The sequence below is a fragment of the Apium graveolens genome, chromosome 8 (assembly GCF_009905375.1).
Source record: "Apium graveolens cultivar Ventura chromosome 8, ASM990537v1, whole genome shotgun sequence".
NCBI lineage: Eukaryota > Viridiplantae > Streptophyta > Magnoliopsida > Apiales > Apiaceae > Apium > Apium graveolens.
In genome coordinates, this window is record NC_133654.1 from 200,900,052 (window position 1) to 200,916,221 (window position 16,170).

The 16,170-nt window shown below is 35.2% G+C and overlaps 1 non-coding gene across 1 annotated transcript; it reads left to right on the forward strand.

The window, feature by feature from the left end:
- The first annotated feature begins 280 nt into the window (after positions 1 to 280).
- LOC141682166 (small nucleolar RNA R71) lies at positions 281 to 387 on the forward strand. Its single transcript, XR_012559568.1, has one exon. It is a non-coding gene; the product is annotated as a small nucleolar RNA R71 (small nucleolar RNA).
- The last annotated feature ends 15,783 nt before the right edge of the window (positions 388 to 16,170 follow it).

The following is a 16,170-nucleotide window of genomic DNA, read 5'->3' on the forward strand; positions in this document are numbered from 1 at the left end:
ATTAACTCCATAATTAGCCAAAGAATCCACCTTCATCGTCAAAGCCTCAAGCTGAGCAGCTATAGCACTAGCTGTATCTAACTCCAGAACTCCTGCTACTTTGCCCTGAGATAGTCTCTGAGTAGGATTATAGTATTCATTAACAGCCATCAGTTCAATCAATTCATAAGCTTCATTGTAGCTTTTAGCCCACAAGGCTCCTCCTGATGCTGCATCAAGCATGGGTCTAGAAGTAGCACCCAAACCATTATAGAAATAATTAATGATCTTCCAGTCAAGCATCCCATGATGAGGACACTTCCTACGCATTTCCTTATATCGATCCCAAGCCTCACATAAAGATTCTCCAGATTGTTGAGCAAATTGAGTAAGTGCATTTCTGATTATAACAGTCTTCGCCATAGGAAAGAATTTAGTTAAGAAGTTTTACGCAAGGTCCTCCCATTTGGTGATAGACCCTGGTGATAGAGAATGTAACCAGCACTTAGCTTTATCCCGCAGGGAGAATAGGAAAAGACTCAATTTAATAGTATCTTCAGAAACTCCATTGAACTTGAAAGTGTCGTAGATCTCGATGAAATCTCTGATGTGCATGTTGAAAAAGATATGTCCTAAGTCCAATCATGTATGAGGATTTAGGAATAACTTTTATGTAATCTGTTTTGGTTTCATTGATATTAATAAAAGACTTTTTTTATTTTTATTGCGGACTGTATCTATTTAAATGTTTAAATAAGATATACCACAGTTTAGAGTAAAGATTTTTATGGATTGTGATGAGATCATAATAATGAGACCTAAAAGATGATAACTCTAAACTTAAATAGTTCCTGGTCGTAGGATTACTAACTGGTAATTAATAATCCGCAAAGATCGGTACATACTATGCTTGCTTCATTATGAAGGATGTCTGTTCTCATAGACATTTGTGTGGTGACACTATAGCTAGTATGTAGGTGCTTATTATAGAATAAGTTCACTGAACATGACTCACACAGCTGAACAACTGATGGAGTTCACTCACGTGTCAGTATTTGTTCACATAGTGATAGTTGTACAAGTATCCTTAGACTTGAGATCATCATAGTCATCTTGTGTACACTGAACTATGCTTTGGTTTAGTTCTTAGTCTCAAGGGACAATTATAAGGGCTCTACTGGGTATAGGAATTTGTACACGAAGATAGTGTATGATCAATAAAGGATCTACCCCTTCCAGTGTAGGAAGAGAATGTTCAATGCTGATCCACTTATGTTAGTTCAGGAATCTCTAGCCAGAGTGAATGAAATTAGAAAGGAGTTTCTAATTTTACATTAAATAGAACTAAGCATAGTGAATGGGAAAGCAAGTGATTAAATAAGATAGGCTTGACACAAGTTACATGCCTTGTATTTAATCGTGACATTGCAGGGTAGAAGGAATTAATTGTACGGTAACTACTCACTGAATAGGTTCTTATTATTCTAAGCAGTGAATTCGTATTATCCGGATAGTAGCGATATGCTGAGAAGTATCCCTCACGATGTAGAATAAATATGATTAATTAATTAATCATATTTAATGAATTAGAGAATTTAAATAAATAATGATAAAATAGTTTTATTATTATTTATTTCTACTACCGGCTTAATATTGAACCTACAGGGTCACACCATAAAAGAGAATGATTTAATGGTGGAGGAATTAATTAATAATGGCTGATAATTATTTATTTATGAAATAAATAATTAATTGTCAAATTTAATAATTGATTAAATGAGATTTAATTGATTATAAATTAATTAATAAAAGGTTTTTAATATTATTAATTAAGAATTTAATTTTTGGAAATTAAATCAAGTGAGAGAATTATTTCTAAAGAGTTTAGAAAAAAGATTAATAATTAAAAGGTGTTTTAATTATTAGTGAGAATAATAAAGGGTTAATAATAATAATATTTTATGGGAAAATTTTCAGCTGAAAATATTGCCTATAAATATACTATTATAAACCCTATTTTTGCCTCAACGAAAAAGATTTACAAAATCCTAATTCTCTCCATCTCCTCTTCCTTCATTACATCGTTTTCTTGGTGGATACCGGTGGAGTACTTCACACTTGAGGAGCAGCTGCTAAGGATCTCCGTTCATCGTTCTTGGATCGCTATTAAAGACCTCCATCTTTCCATTAACGTAAAGCTTCTTAAGGTAAACACACTGAACTACGAATTAAATATTATTTTTCGCATGGATCCTGTAGAGGGTTTCGGTTTTTTTAAGATTAAATTTACGTTTTCACAGCGTTTATGTACTAAAAACCCTTCAATGGCATCAGAGCTACTTGCGAAAAGATTTTAATTCGTTTATGTGTTTAACTATTTTCGATATATGAGCATGTACGTGATTAGGCATGATTTGATGTTGATATAATATGCTTATATATGTATGGTTTTGAATATATGATATTCATGTGAGTTGCATAATCATAAGATGATTATGTAATCTGTATATATATTGATATATACATGATTTATGTTTGTTCTAATTATGAGAATCATATTAGATACGGATTCTGAATTGGCTGCTGCAGATTTGCTGAAATCTGGGTCTGGTGTCCGATTTACGTAAACGAATACCCTATTCCATAGGTAAATGAGCGTCTGAACAAAACTGATAGCCAAAGCTATCAACGGCTCGTCTGTAAGGCGATTGATGTCGTTTACTGCCCGTAAACAGTAATTCTTGTTTTTCTGATTTGATTCTGATTTTTCTGATTTTTGTCATATTTTCTTTTTTTGATTAGATCATGGATAATATGATATGTTAAGATCAGATTATGTGTTTTAACATGCTTTTATGTGTTGTATGAGCATGGTGGATGGTTATAGCCTTTCGACCTTAGTGTAATGGTTTTGGTTTTAAATACGACTTGCATGTCGTCAATCTTTGTAATCATAAATCTCGAATGTAACTCGAGTTATTCTTGTAAGTTCATTAGATTAGTTTTACTTTCAATCATGTAATGTAATTGAAGACTCAAGAAAGCTATCCAATGGAGGTGATACAAAGAAGAAGATGATGCATACAAGAAGTCTAAACAAAGAAGAAGACTTATGTAATAAGTAGTTGTATTTATTTCCATCACCATATTAGATTGACCTTAATCTTTATCATGAGCTTGATAAAGATCACATAGGATGGGGCCATAACCAAACACATTTACTTTATTGCACTTTACATTTTACTTGTTTATTTAATTTTATATATGAGATATATGCCTATGTTTACCATGCGATGATAGATTTAGGTGAACTTAAATCAATATAAGGCGTGCTCTAGAAAATCTAGAATATGAATCGTTTCTTGCCTTAACAATAAATATTATGAATACGATCAAGAGATTCTTGTGTTTATGAAACACGTAATTGAATATGAAATTTCAATGTTGAGAGAAAGGATTATTATGTCAACAACAGATTTCTATCTGTAAGAAAGGGTTATTAAGTGACGCCTCTTGATAATGCTCCACTCGATCTGGGAATCATCTGATTATCGATTATTGATTTGAAATATTTAATTTAAAAGGAAGAATCTCTTTATAATATGATTATGATTGTAATGTAATATAATCCCTCTAAAATTAAATAATATCAAGTAGTAATTGGCCAATGACACAACGGGCTTGTGTCGGTCATAGACTTCCAACATGGTAGGAAGTGGTTCTTATTTTTAAATCATTGTCGTTTCGTGCTACAGCCGAGGGCTTTGATTTCGAAATAAGAAATACTTGTCTATTACATAGAGATGTGTACATTGAATTAGAATCTAAATGTTGGTACGTGCTACAGCCGTGGGCCGTTGGAGACTGATTCAATTGTACGAAATGTTGGGTTAGACTTGACTTAGAATATTGAGTTTGTCGTGCCACAGCCGTGACTTAATTATTCAAGAGGCTAAACTTATATTAGGGAATAACATAAGATGTAATTGACAAGAGTTGTCTGCCTATTGAACATCACATGACGTTTCGTGCCACAGCCGAGGTGGTGTGATGGAATGTAGGATCCCAATTCCCACTAGCATTATGAATGCTTAATTTTCACTTAGGGGGTTGAAAAAAAACTAGATAAATTAGTGGGAGACACTTATGAATAAAGACCCGATTCATATAGTGTTTTGAAATGAAATTGAATATTTGCTAAGTGTTGTTATGTGTTTATCATTTACAGATTTACTATATTCGTAATGTCTTTTGCACTATCATTCCGGTGCATACTAGATGCTCACAAGTTGACTGGTCCTAATTTAGCTGTTTGTTTTCACTGTAACAAGTTGGGGCACTGGAAGAGGAACTGCAAGGTTTACCTTGCAGAATTGAAGAAGAAGAAGGGTAGTAAGACTACCGCTTCTGATTCACGCATGTTCATGATCGAAGTTAATATGTCACTAGGTCAAATTTCTACTTGGGTATTAGATACCGCCTGTGGTTCTCATTTTTGCAATTCATTGCAAGGACTAAAGGGAAGTAGGACTCTTGAAAAAGATGAGGTGATTCTACGCATGGGCAATTGAGCAAGGGTTGCGGCCATATCTGTAGGATCATTTAGTTTACATATGCCTACGGGCAAGACTATTATTTTGAATAATTATTATTACGTTCCCTCTATTGTGAGGAATATTGTTTCTATTCCTATGTTGGATGTGGATGGTTTTTCATTTATTATTAAGAATAATGAATGTTCTATCCTTAGAGATAATGTTCTTTTTGGACGTGGCATTTTAAATAATGGTCTGTATATATGTGACGTAGAGCATGATTTACTTCAGATTGAATAAACTAATAAAAGAAAATGAGATGATGAAAATCTGACCTATTTATAGCACTGTAGGCTAGGTCCTATTAGTGAAAATAGACTGCGGACATTGTATAAGGAAGGGTTACTTGACCCCTTTGATTTTGAATCATATCCTACATGCGAGTCTTGTCTATTGGGTAAAATGACCAAATCTCCATTTAGTGGACATGGAGAGAGGGCTACAGATTTGCTAGGATTGGTACACACAGATGTATGTGGACCAATGTCTACGCAAGCCATGGGTGGATTTTCGTACTTCATTACTTTCATAGATGATAGATCTAGATTCGGGTATGTGTATTTGATGAAACACAAGTCTGAAGGCTTTGAAAAGTTCAAAGAATATAAACATGAAGTGGAGAAACAAACCAAACACAGTATTATAACTCTTCGATCGGATCGAGGTGGTGAATACTTGAATGGAGATTTTCTAGATTATCTCAAAGAAAATGGTATAGTCTCCCAGTGGGCTCCTCCATATACTCCACAGTTAAATGGGGTATCTGAAAGGAGAAATCGAACTTTGTTAGACATGGTTCGGTCCATGATGAGCTATGCGAATCTTCCAGTATTCCTATGGGGTTATGCATTGGAAACCTCAACATATTTACTGAATAAGGTGCCTTCCAAATTTGTTCCTCAAACACCATATGAGATATGGAAAGAAAGGAAACCGAGTCTTAAACGCGTTAAGATTTGGAGATGTCCAGCTTATGTCAAGAAAGTTGACCCCGATTAGCTGGAATCTCGATCCGTAAAATGTAATTTTGTGGGATATCCTAAAGAGACTTTGGGGTATTACTTTTACACTGATCATCGGGTGTTTGTCTCCAGACATGCTACCTTCTTGGAAAAGGAGTTTATCCTTGAAGGAAACAGTGGGAGCAAAATTGAACTTGATGAAGTTCAAGAAGCACAAACTACTACGGATCAAGTGGAAACACCTGTTCAGACTGAACAACCTTCTGTGGAACAGCCCATTCGTAGGACAGGGAGAGTGTCTCGCCAACCTGAGAGGTATTATGTCCTTGTCATTAAGAATGACAATGATTTTTCAATCATTGATGATGACGACCCTGTGACCTATAATGAGGCTATGAGTAGTGTTGACTCAGAGAAATGGCATAGTGCCATGAAATCCGAAATGGAATCTATGTATACCAACCAAGTATGGACTCTGGTTGAGGCGCCTGAAGGTGTTAAGCCTATTGGGTGCAAGTGGGTATACAAAAGAAAGATTGGTGCAGATGGCCAGGTGGAGACCTATAAGGCCAGGCTCGTGGCAAAAGGATTCAAACAAAGGCAAGGGATTGACTTTGATGAAACTTTTTTGCATGTAGCCCTGTTAAAATCAATTCGGATTTTGCTTGCGATTGCTGCTTACTACGACTATGAGATCTGGCAAATGGACGTGAAAACGGCCTTCCTCAATGGGGAACTTGAGGAGGAAGTGTATATGATACAACCAGAGGGTTTTCTTTCCAAGGGAAATGAACACCTAGTGTGTAAGCCGCTGCGAACCATATATGGTTTAAGGCAAGCTTCTCGTAGATGGAACATCCGTTTTGATGAGATAATCAAAGAGTTTGGTTTTATCAAAAAACATAGATGAACCATGTGTCTACAAAAAGGTTAGTGGGAGCGCGGTAATATTTCTTGTATTGTATGTGGATGACATACTTCTTATAGGAAATGATATACCGATGCTATAATCAGTCAAAGTATGACTATCAAAGAACTTCACCATGAAGGACTTGGGAGAAGCATCCTACATTCTCGGTATGAAGATCTATAGAGATAGATCTAGAAGAATGATAGGTCTTACCCAGGGTACATACATCCAGAAAGTGCTTAAAAGGTTTAGCATGGAAAACTCCAAAAGAGGTCTCATACCGATGAGCCATGGAGTGTCCCTTTCCGAAAAAATGTCTCCTAAGATACCTGAGGAAAGAGAGCGTATGAGTAAGATTCCTTATGCTTCAGCAATAGGATCTATCATGTACGCGATGTTGTGTACAAGGCCTGATGTTGCTTATTCAATTAGTGTGACGAGCAGATATCAGTCCAATCCAGGTGAAGACCACTGGAAAGCAGTGAAAAATATCCTTAAGTACTTGCGAAGGACTCAGGACATTTTTCTTGTTTTTGGTGGTGAATCTGAGTTAAAAATAGAGGAGATGTCAATGTCGAGAGAGTTGACATACATAACAACGTAGCGGACCCACTCACAATGCCACTTTCTCAGAGTCACTTTGATCGTCATAAAGACAAGATGGGTATTATATACCAGAGTGATTGGCTTTAGTACAAGTGGGAGATTGAAAGAGATATGTCCTAAGTCCAATCATGTATAAGGATTTAGGAATAACTTTTATGTAATCTGTTTTGATTTCATTGACATTAATAAAAGACTTGTTTTGATTTTATTGCGGGCTCTATCTATTTAAATGTTTAAATAAAATATACCACAGTTTAGAGTAAAGCTTTTTATGGATTGTGATGAGATCATAATAATGAGACCTAAAAGATGATAACTCTAAACTTAAATAGTTCCTGGTCGTAGGATTACTAACTGGTAATTAATAATCCGCAAAGATCGGTACATACTATGCTTGCTTCATTATGAAAGATGTATGTTCTCATAGACATTTGTGTGGTGACACTATAGCTAGTATATAGGTGCTTATTATAGAATAAGTTCACTGAACATGACTCACACAGCTGAACAATTGATGGAGTTCACTCACGTGTCAGCGGTTGTTCACATAGTGATAGTTGTACAAATATCCTTAGACTTGAGATCAGCATAGTCATCTTGTGTACACTGAACTATGATTTGGTTTAGTTCTTAGTCTCAAGGGACAATTATAAGGGCTCTACTGGGTATAGGAATTTGTACAAGAAGATAGTGTATGATCAATAAAGGATCTACCCCTTCCAGTGTAGGAAGAGAATGTTCAATGCTGATCCACTTTTGTTAGTTCAGGAATCTCTGGCCAGAGTGAATGAAATTAGAAAGGAGTTTCTAATTTTACATTAAATAGAACTAAGCATAGTGAATGGGAAAGCAAGTGATTAAATAAGATAGGCTTGACACAAGTTCCATGCCTTGTATTTAATCATGACATTGCAGGGTAGAAGGAATTAATTGTACGGTAACTACTCACTGAATAGGTTCTTGGTATTCTAAGCAGTGAAATCGTATTATCCGGATAGTCGCGATATGCTGAGAAGTATCCCTCACGATGTAGAATAAATATGATTAATTAATTAATCCTATTTAATGAATTAGAGAATTTATATAAATAATGATAAAATAGTTTTATTATTATTTATTTCTACTACTGGCTTAATATTGAACCTATAGGGTCACACCATAAAAGAGATTGATTTAATGTTGGAGGAATTAATTAATAATGGCTGATAATTATTTATTTATTAAATAATTAATTAATTGGCAAATTTAATAATTGATTAAATGAGATTTAATTGATTATAAATTAATTAAGAAAAGGTTCTTAATATTATTAATTATGAATTTAATTTTTGGAAATTAAATCAGGTGAGAAAATTATTTCTAAAGAGTTTAGAAAAAGGATTAATAATTAAAAGGTGTTTTAATTATTAGTGAGGATAATAAAGTGTTAATAATAATAATATTTTATGAGAAAATTTTCAGCTGAAAATTTTGCCTATAAATATACTATTATAAACCCTATTTTTGCCTCAACTAAAAATATTTACAAAATCCTAATTCTCTCCATCTATTCCTCCTTCATTACATCGTTTTCTTGGTGGATACCGGTGGAGTGCTTCACACTTGAGGAGCAGCTGCTAAGGATCTCCGTTCATCGTTCTTGGATCGCTATTAAAGACCTCCTTCTTTCTATTAATGTAAAGCTTCTTAAGGTAAACACACCGAACTACGAATTAAATATTATTTTTTGCATGGATCCTACGGAGGGTTTCGGTTTTTTTTAAGATTAAATTTACATTTTCGCTGCGTTTATGTGCTAAAAACCCTTCACATGTTGGGGTCTTCTATCGGGGAACCCCCAAACTGAACTGAGTTCTGTATCATCTAAATCGTGCTCGACTTGATCTCAAATGTATTAGCCGAGATGGCTGGTCGAACAATGCTAGATTGAATATCATTGATCTTCGGTTGAGAGTAGTCCATCAAATCCTTTGGATTCGCTTCTGGTTCTCCCATTGCAATAAGAACCTCTTATTCTTTCTCAACTAAGATCTCTTCTTCAACTTTCTCCTCGACTACAACTTCTTCCTCAGCTTGATTCAGTGTTCTCTTACGAGACCGAGAACGCGTAAGCATACACGCTCGCTAGAGTACCTGAAAAATGACAAGGAATTAAGTAAGTAACAATGTCCGAGTCAGTGAACTTTAATGACCAATGATGACAAACACATAAACTAAAAATTAACACCGATATCCCCAGCAGCGGCGCCAAAAACTTGTTAGGGCTAAAACACACCCTAATATTCACGCAAGTGTACGCGATCACAAGTAATATAGAATAAATTCCAGTTCGTTCTCATGGGGATTGGTTTAGGTTAATTTCAATTAATGTATTTATGCAACACTAGTATGGTTATTATCCAATGCTAAGACGAATAACAAATTGAGGTTATTTAACTAAGATTAACTAAGAGATTATACTAAGAACATAAACTAGGAGATTAAAGAGAGTTGAATAATATATGACATAAATATGGGATTTTAACTTCATTAAATACTTCATTCAATAGCCTTTTCGTTCTTAACCTTAGCATGTAATGCTGATGACACTAATCAGATAACACGAAACTGATAAATGCCAACTTTCGCTGCACGAATACATTACAACCAGACATTCACAAAAGAGATAGAAGCTAAATAAACACCAATTATATTGAGACCCTATATATCTATAGAATTTGACAACATAACGGTTTAATGCACAAGTTACCTATCGTGATTACATAGGGCAAGTAAAATGGTTAAATTACCTACGAATCATGCATAATAATTATATGAACCTAAGCTAGCATTGCAAGTTCTAACCCTTAAATTCACTTTCACTTCATAAAAGATTAACACACTATCTTATAAGTTCGTGACGCTCATAAGACGAATAAGCACAACAAAAATTAGGTTATCATACAATCACCACACACTAAGGCATCGAAACAAATTTACTAAAGAAATCCATAAATAAATCCGTTAGAACCCCACGATAACGATTAGCCCATAATCGGACTCATCATCAACGTGGGTTCCGATGAAAGCATGGTATAATAAATGTAACACCCCCAGATCCGGGGTCGGGGATCCGGGTCGTCACGGTCTTTCTTTCCACAATATCACTTCACTTAATTAATAATAATAACCTTATGCTGTGACCCCACACTAACACACACCACAACCCGTTATAGTCTCAGATATGAAATTTAAATAAGTACAAGTCTTTGAATCCACAATTTAAAAGTTATTACAACCCAAAATGATTTCTTGATAAATTTACAGTTAATTGCCATTATCTGCCACAAGTTATAATTATACATAATTGATTCTCAAAAGTAGATGGTCTGATCTACAATAGATCTACCTCTGCAGCTATAGCAGCTACAACATCAACGGGAAGACGCGGGACGCTTCCCACGCGCTTGCGCTGGGTCTGCTGGAGTCTGGCCATCTTTCCTAACTGTTGTTGTGTGATGAAGAAATAAAGCAAGGGTGAGCAGCAAGCCCACCAAAATAATATGTATAATGATTTACAATATATGAGCCTTCTCATAGTACTCATGAAAGTCTTGGTCAAAAGAAATGAACCAAGTTTGATATCTTAATGCGATGAAGTCGCAAAATATTCAGTATATTTACATATATACTTTTCAAAATCTTGGAAGTCCTCTTCCATGCATAATATACACAGAGTTCCAGTGTATAACTGTATAAAAATATCGTTGCAAGGTGATCTCATATATCTAACCTTGTCTCAAAATTTTTCTGAATATCTTTGTCATGCATAAGATAATCATTAACTAGATATAAGTTGAAAATATGAAGTTACAAGATACCCCAATATACTTATATCTTTTCCAAATATTACTTGAACTACCACCGTTCAAGTTATAATCAGTTCAAAAGTTCATCACATAGATGAGACTACAAGACAAGATTTGAATAGATTCAATCTTTGAAATATTATTGAATGAAATAAAGTTACGAGATACTTTATTTAGTCCCGATATATATCCACATATATATCTCTCATACATTTCCTGAAAACCTCTGTAATGTAAAGTATGAACAGAGTTGCAAAATCCAATGAATTTGGAAGGAAAAGAATTTTGGCATAAACCAGATATCCTGCTGATCAGGCAAAGATACCAATAAGTAACCTTTTCTACTATAGATGGATGAATTCCTCACCGGTCATCACCCTGGCCGCATTAGGACCTCGCGCTAGACCGTTACCCGGCCACTCACGCGTTGATGGACTGCCACCCAGCCACTTACACATTCATAGACCGTACCCCGGCCTGTCGCTTATGCCGACTCAATCAGATGGACTTACTTCCCGAACATTGGGCAAGTAATCAAATTGTTTTCTCAAAACAGCAACCATGTTGCGAATATAAAATACACCACAGAGCCGGATCCCCAAGATTTTTGAGCGAATATTCAAGTCTCCTTCGAAAGGAAGATCTTAAATCAGAAAACGAGTTTTGGGATCCGCTCTAACTTTTAAAATCATTTTGAAGACTCGAAAACATTTTTAAGAATGTTTGGAGTAAAGCTGATTTAATGAAATAAATCAGTCCCGATATATTAGAAAATATCTGAATATTATTATTTAAATAATATTCCCATAAAGAATAATCTTTATAAAAATAATTGAAGTAGAAGTTTTAAAACTTATACTTGAAATGAGTATTAAATAACCAAAGATACACTTATATGAAAGTATTATCTTTATTTGAATAATCGAAAATAAGTTTGATTATTGACACCTTATTCTTTAATAAAATAAAGAATATATTTCAGTAATAAGCGGAGTCATAATACCTCGAATGAATATTATAAATAATATTCACTAAATAAAATAAAGGAGTCATACATCCTCAAATGAATATTCAAATAATATTCAATTAATAAAATAAAAGGAGTCATAAGCCCTCGAATGAATATTCAAGATAATATTCAATTAATAAAATAAAAGGAGTCATAAGCCCTCGAATGAATATTCAAGATAATATTCATTAATAAAATAAAGTTATCGAATAAACCTTATTCGATTAATAGTTTTGAAAACTATAACCATATATATATATATAAATATATATATATATAAAATCTACTCGGGATCCTCGACTCCCGGTTTTAGAAAATGTTTTCACCTTTGGGTCCCTATACTAAGGGTATACGCAAATACCGCTTATCTCTAGCATAGGTATTAACAACTGAACCAACAGATATATATGGCAAGAATACGAAACAGGCATGCATATATATACCATATCAGCATGCTTCAATATATCGCAACATTTGCTAATAACAAATATGCATTTATCACAAGATCATGCATATATACATATAATCACAACAACAGTATAACGGGTAGAAAACTTGCCTGAGCAACTGGGGGTTACGAATGGCTCGGGACGAGTCTGGTAACCTATAAACAACAAGTAAGTTGGAATTAAACCAAAGTCACTTGTAAATCTATACTTTAACTCACTTAGACTCTAACGCTTGTTTTGCGTTCACTGATTCGCTTAAGTCACTCGGGTACCCTCGACTCCACCATTTTTAATAATTTAACATTTACGAGTTTTAAGGCGATTCCTTCGCGAGTGTCTTACTAACTGCCTAGCACACTTACCATAAATGTTTCATACATTAATTAACCCTTTTTGGTCTTTAACCTATGTTTCAAAGTAAGGCGAGGGGAAAAGTTTCGTTCGCGAAACGCCGTTACTTGAAACGGTCGTTTCTCCTAAACCGTGCATCGGAATCGAACGAACTACATATCAAAACGAAGCTCGTAACATGATCTATCTAGACATGGCAATGGTCATAATCTAGCAGGGGGTTCTCGGGTCCTAGTGTTATGCACAAAAACAGTCTAAAGAAAATCGGACGTTACGACGGCTATGTTTACGCGATTTCCAATATTTTAAACCATTCAAAACCATCCCAAATCAACCTCAAATCCAACATACCACCAACATCCATCCTTATCACATCATAACAACCCCAACCAATTCAATTTTAACATTCATACTTATGCCTAAGCTTAACTTTAACCATTCTTAAGTTCTTTTAATCAAAACCACAACATTTACCATTCCATTTCACTACCATTTCAATTCCCAAACTCTAATCACAACTACAAGCTACAATATCATCCTACTAATCAAAATCATCTTATAATACATAGGAATCTAGGGTTTGGAGATGGTATACCTTCCTTGAAGTGGTGGGAGGAGCTAGGAAGCCTTAAGAAGCTTTGAGAAGTCTTAGGAATGCTTGGATCTTCAAGGAAAACAAGAAAAACTTCAAGTTAAAAACTTGAAAACACTATTCATAGTCTTCTTCTTTGATTAAATGAAGAAGATGGAGAAGGAATTGATGGCTTAAACTCATGATATAGCCCTAACTAAGCATGAAGATGATTAGGGAATTAACTCACCAATTTAGGAAGCTTGGATCTTTGATTTTGAATTTCTTGCTCTTTTGAATAGTAAAAAGCCGAGAGCAAAGATGAACCATGCCTTGGTTGCTTTTTGATTTTGATGAAAAATGATTTTGCTTGGCTTGGTTGGCTTGTTTTTGTGTTTGATTTAGTTAATTACCTTGTTGCCCTTGAATTTGTGTGGTTCTCATTCAACCACACCTCCTTCCTTCCCATATCATGCTTGTGTCATCCTCATGATGTCATCCTCCCCTCCTTGTCCTCTTTCTATTGGTTGGATGACATCATCCCCACTAATCCCTTTGATTAACTTCCTAATTGTTTGCCTAATGACCGCTGATCTGTTATACGGTTCGCTTAACTTTCGTTTTCGTTTATCGTTTGAAGGATCATACCCGGGATCTTATTACTTAGGTTCCCTTAACCTTTCTCAATACATTATATTCCTTTTTATGATCCTCTATTATAATCCTTTAATTTAAATCTTTTTTATCCTGTTACCTTATACTCAATTCTCTCCGTATCTAGTGGATTTCCGGGAAAAATCCAAGTGTTCGGAAATTGGATTCTGACGATCTTTACATACACTTATATACCACATAGAGTACTAATAATATCCCAGAAGATCAATAACAGAACCCCTACATAGTGTGGCATGAAAAGTTTTCTCATTCAGCAAAAACACTATTCATAAGGGTTTCAAAATCTCCAAAAATTGGGGTTATTACAGTCTCCCCTCCTTAAAAGGATTCCGTCTCGGAATCAGATAGAAAACAGTTGGGGATGCTTTTCTAGCATTGTGCCTTCTAACTCTCTAGTCAATTTTCCACATTGTGGTCCTACCACCAACTCTGCCTAGTTTGATAATCCTTCACCTAAGCACTTGTTCCTTTTTCAATCTATAACCCTTCCTGGTTGCTCCATATAGGTTACGTCTGGTTGCATGTCTATGCGCTCCTATGCCCCTATTTATCTGGCATCCGAATTACCCTTTCTTAACATTGATACGTGGAACACGTTATGAACTTGCTACAGGTTCGGGGGTAGGGCTAGCTCATATGCTAACTTCCCAAACGTCTTAATATATCCGAGGGTCCAACAAATTGTAGACTTAGCTTCCTTTCTTTCCGAACCTCATCAATCCTTTCCAAGGGATACCTATAACATTACTAGGTCCCCTATTTCGTACTCTTTATCCTTTCGTGTCAAATCAACATACTTATCATGTCCATCTTGGGCTACTACCAGCCGTCCTCTGATTAGATCTATCATATCCTTGGTCCTTTAGACCACTGCTGGTCCGAGCATCTTGCGCTCTACAACTTCATCCTAACATAAGGGAGATCGATATTGTCTTCCCTCAAGGATCTCATAAGGCGATATCTCAATACTGACATATGATCTATTGTCATAAGAAAACTCAATCCGTGTTAAGTGATCATTCCAATTTCTTTCAAGTCTATTGCACAGACTCTCATTATAGCTTTTAGCATTAGAGCTTTTGCTTCTCAATACCCATTCTTTTCCAGTTCGTAATCGCTACTACCTTCCGTTCCTAATATTATACTGGTTATACTTTTGCTCGTTAGCGTTCTATAACCTTTTAATAACCACGTCAACCTTAGTATCACGAATGTGTTTCCATTCCGCATACTACCACCACTTTATTACTCCTTTTTCAGTTGTTTCTATTTTCCAAAATTTGATCAATCAAATAGAAGTAAAGGAATTTGTTGAGAGATCACTATGATCATGAACACTTGTTATATCGCATAGTTAGTACAGAAGGTGGCCAGCCTTTAGTACTTGACAAGCAATTAAACAACATGTGGTATCCTACTAGGCTTCTATCACAAAGATAGATAGTCATTCGGCAATACCTCCCCTTCTGGAAGGGTTGTTCTTCTCAGCTTACATGAAATGAAAAGAAGAGAAAAGAACGAACTGAAGAGAATTGTATATATGAAAAAAATATACTGCCACAAAATATCTGGCTTGGAACCTACCTCTGAACTATAGAGGTTTGTCATAGGAGAACAAAACATATACGTATTTATATCAGCATCAAGCATTATAGCCTCGTATTTCCCATGCCTAAATATTTTCGCTATCCCGTCCATCATTCTATGGACCCACACTCTTCCTCGAGCTTATACATAATCACCTTTAAAACTCCCTCGACATCGAAAATCGAATCTGGGATCTCATTCTATACATCATCGTTACTAGAATTCTATGCTTGCACCGCAACCTTCCTCGTATAATAATACGACTCTCTATTGATAAGAAAGAATAATTATTCACTAGGTAGATACTCTACTTAATTAGTCTATCAATGATAACTTATACACTACCATGACCTGATTAGTGGTACTCAATCTCAACACCCATTCCAATACAACTCTCATGGTTGTAATCAGCTCACTACTCGCAGAATCATTGCTGCCTTACTATGGTCCACCACTGACCCACTGTAGTCATTCATTTTCCCTGAAGTCTTAATAGCTAACCATACAGAGTCCATACATCTCGTATCAAATCCTTCTAAGGAGGTAACATAATCACCATTCCTGATTCATGAAGAACACTCCTGATCCTGACATACATACATGACATGAAGCAGATAAAAGTGCAGAA